Genomic DNA, 4,535 nt, shown 5'->3' with positions numbered 1-4,535 from the left:
GATTTGTTGATGATCCAGCTCTAGATTTACTGACTTCTCTGATCTGGCAGATATAACAGATTATCACAGACTGTGTGGCAAATAAACAACAGAAACGTATTTCTCTCAGTGTTGGAGGCTAGAATGTCAAAGACAAGGTGCTGGCAGATTCAGTGCCTGAAATGTCTGGTGAGAGCCCTCTTCCTGGTTCGTAAACAGCTATCTTCTCGCTGTGTCTTCACACAGAATAAGGGGTAAGGGAGTTCTCCAAAATATTTTTTATAAAGTTCCACTCTAATGACCTAATCACCCGCCAAAAGCCTCATCTCTAAATGCCATCCCACTGGGTATCAGGTTTCAATGTAAGAATTCACGGGGACACAAACATACAATCCACAATACCTACCTTTCCCACAAAGTCTACAAACCTACACTGCTCTTTTTTTTAAGATCTATCCACACAACGCAGCCATTTGAATCACAAGATTTTAGAACTGGACCAGGAGATATTAGAATGAGAAAGCCCAGTGAGTTTCAACGACTTGCCCAGGATCACACAGTCAGCAAGGATCAAGGTCAGAACTAAAACCTGGATCTTTTGAATTTAGTTTGAGATCTCCATTTCATGATACTAATTCTTATTTTAATGTTTGTACAGTTCAGATATAATCCTCATTGAAATTATTTTTACTAAATTTGTGCAGTAACTGTGGCTTGCCTTCAACCCACCCTAACTTCACCCTTCCTCTCTCCCCTGCCTCTGCAGAAAACCAGTGTGTTGATAATGGCTCCAAGCATCTCTGTGCCCAAACCCATGAAAATCTCCTCTATTCCTTTGTGACCAGCTTACACTGAATTAACTGAAACTGAAAAATGTTTTACTCCTAAAACAATGTCACGTATAGGATGCAGGACGAGGAAGCACTGTAGGGTACACAGGATCTTATTAAAAGCCCCCAAATCATACCACACACACAGCTATACATGCTACAAATATCTGCCTGCAATTTGGGATTTTTTACCCCTCCATCAAATAATCCCCAAGTTAAAAATACTTTATCTTCTCCTTATATAGTCAACCATGCTAGACACAAACAAATGCCTGATTAACTCATCAGTTTTATTCAAACTGACTTTTAGCAGAATAACACGTAGCCAGAAATCTCAAATGTATTTTTATGTTGACATTCTTTCTATCTGTCTAGGCACTTTGCTGATTTAAGGACCTGGACACTCAGTTTCCTGAAATTAGCAATAATAATTTTTAAGATGTCAAATTTAATGAGAGAATTTAGATTAGAAGCGGCTGCCCCCATGATGGTAACAGTTCTGTCCCCTGTTGAGTTCTAGTTTTGTAATTTACACTTTGAGCCTGTTACTACCAAGTTACTTCTGCAGGTCCAGGCTTGGGCCACACTGCATCCAGCACGTCCAAGCATCAGTTTGGAATGGGGAAAAGCAGCAAGGTCTATCTGTGCCCTCCCTCTCCTTAGCAGTTTATGTCAGAGCTCTACATAGAGAGCACTGCTCATAAAATCTGAAGGTTTTCTTCTGAAAAAAACAGCCTGAAAGACCCGGAGAATGAGCAGCGCTACTTAAGAGTTTCTGTGGTGCAGTCTGCACAGAATGGAGAAAACAGGTTTGCATTTCAGAAGCATTAGGAGACAGCACACTAGGTACAAACTACATCATTATCCCGATGAGATGGATTGTCCAGCAGGAATGTCAGTGACAAACACCCTCCAGCAGCTTCATTGGCAGAAGTAGTCAGCGAGTAGATCTCGGTCAAAAAGGGGAAGAATCTACCAGATGTGTTTGGCAATTACAGATGAAGCACAACAATAACAAGCAATTTCCCCAAAAAACAAAAAAGAGTGAAATTTTTATGAGATTTCAAGGGTGTGGCTTACACAGGTAAGAGGTGGAGTCAGGGATATACAACTTTCTACTGCTAATGTGACAAAATTGTACCAACCTCCCCTATGCCTACCCAGTGACATCTAGCAGACAGGGTCTTGTAAATGTGTAGTATACAAGAGAAATTTAACCGAAGGTTCCTTTTGTTGCAAGTACTTATTATTCAACAAATATTTATTGAAAATCTACTATGTGCCAGGCTGTTCTAGGCACTGGGAATAAGTTGGTGAATGAAAAAACAAAGATTCTCGCCCACATGGAACTTGCTAGTATAAAGGATGAAAAATAGTAATTTATTTCACCTTAAATTTCAAAACTAAGTAATTTTATCTGAAGAAAACTGTCCAACTACATTATAAGGGCAAGGTCCATGAAGACCATATCTGTTTTGCTTCATGTTGCACCCCTAGAAAACTTTTATGGTATCTGGTGTATGGTGGGTACTCAAAATTTGTTAAATGAGACTAATTCTAAGTCATCTTACCTAACAATAGAGAGTGTCACTATGCTCTATAAAGTGAGTTTTTACATGCCTCTTCATATTGTAAGATAACTTCTACTTTTATTATCATAGAAGGACTCATACGGAATAATAAGATATACACTGATATATATAAAATAGATAACAAATTAGAACCTACTTACAGGTTAAGGAACTCTTAGTGCTCTGTGGTGACCTAAATAGGAAGGAAATCCAAAAAAGAGGGGATATATGTATACATATAACTGATCCACTTTGCTGTGTGACAGAAACTAACATAACATTGTAAAGCAACTATACTTCAGTAAAAATGAAAAAAAAAAAAAAAAAAGAATGATAATATAACCAACTCTTTTTTTCTTTACCAACTAGTTCCAAGTCTATATGCAATATTTAGGAAAAATCACTTTTTATATTGGATTGCTTCTTAGCATTCCTATTACCTGCCTCCTGAGGAATCTATATGCAGCTCAAGAAGCAACAGTTGGAACCAGACATGGAACAGCAGACTGGTTCCAAGTTGGGAAAGGAGTATGTCAAGGCTGTAACTTCTATGCAGAGTACATCATGCGAAATGCCAGGCTGGATGAAGCACAAGCTGGAATCAAGATTCCTGGGAGAAATATCAATAATCTCTGATGTGCATATGACACCACCCTTATGGCAGAAAGCAAAGAAGAACAAAAGAGCCTCTTGGTGAAAGTGAAAGAGGAGAGTGAAAAAGCTGGCTTAAAACTCAACATTCAGAAAGCTAAGATCAAGGCATCTAGTCCCATCACTTCATGCAAATAGATGGGGAAACAATGGAAACAGTGACAGACTATTTTGGGGGGCTCCAAAATCACTGCAGATGGTGATTGCAGCCATGAAATTAAAAGATGTTTGCTCCTGGAAGAAAAGTTATGACCAACCTAGACAGCAGAGACATTACTTTGCCAACAAAGGTCTGTCTAGTCAAAGCTATGGTTTTTCCAGTAGTCATGTATGGATGTGAGAGTTGGACTATAAAGAAAGCTGAGTGCCAGAGAATTGATGCGTCTGAACTGTGGTGTTGGAGAAGACTCTTGAGAGCCCCTTGGACTGCAAGGAGATCCAACCAGTCCATCCTAAAGGAAATCAGTTCTGAATATTCACTGGAAGGACTGATGCTGAAGCTCCAATACTTCGGCCACCTGATGCAAAGAGCTGACTCACTGGAAAAGACACTGATGCTGGGAGGGATTGAGGGCAGGAGGAGAAGGGGCAACAGAGGATGAGATGGTTGGATGGCATTTAACTCAATGTACATGAGTTTGAGCAAGCCCCAGGAGTTGGTGATGGACAAGGAAGCCTGGTGCTGCACTTCATGGGGTCGCAAAGAGTTGGACATAACTGAGGGACTGAACTGATTATCATATAAAAGGGGTTAGTAGAGTTTTTCACATACCATAGTTTTGGAGGATCACAAACAGATATACTAGTTTCATAAAAAATTTTATGTGATACATAAGTTTCATATTCTGCATAAATCAGGTTAAGTAAGATTAAGAGAGTTCAGCCATCAATGGAAGAAAGGTACCATTAACTTAAAAAAAAAAAAAAAGGCTCTACTATCATAAGCAACTAATTAGCAACTAAAACTATAATGTATTTCATTTTCTACCTGAAAAAAAAGGGATAAAAGAATGAGAATCACATCAAAGTTGTTTTCTACCTGAAAAGAAAGGATTAAAAGAATGAGAATCACACCAAAAGAGCTGGTTGTCTTCAGGTAATTCACTCCAGATGTTGATCGAGTTAACATTGCTTGGGAACAGACAATAAAGTATCCACCAGAGGCACCAAGGACTGTCAAAGACTTTCAAGGAAAAAAAAGAATTTAACCACTACTTTTGATGAGAATAACCCTGAAGTAACTAATAATAGAAATTGAGCAAAATATACTACTAATGTCAAGAACTCGATTTAATTTAGATCTTCTTTAAAGAAGAATATTAATAAAATATACCCTGAGATCACAGGGTGTATTTTTTATCACTTTGTGAAGATAAAACTTCATTAACGGGGACATAAAAAACTATAAAAACATGCCAGGGAATATGGATATAAGCATATTAATTGTGATTATTTCACAATAGTGATAAATCAGACATAGAACCTTACTAACCTTCATTTTATT

This window comes from Dama dama, chromosome 28, assembly GCF_033118175.1.
Source record: "Dama dama isolate Ldn47 chromosome 28, ASM3311817v1, whole genome shotgun sequence".
Taxonomy (NCBI): Eukaryota; Metazoa; Chordata; class Mammalia; order Artiodactyla; family Cervidae; genus Dama; species Dama dama.
The sequence above is the reverse complement of the archived record's forward strand: the minus strand, read 5'-3'. Positions refer to the sequence as shown.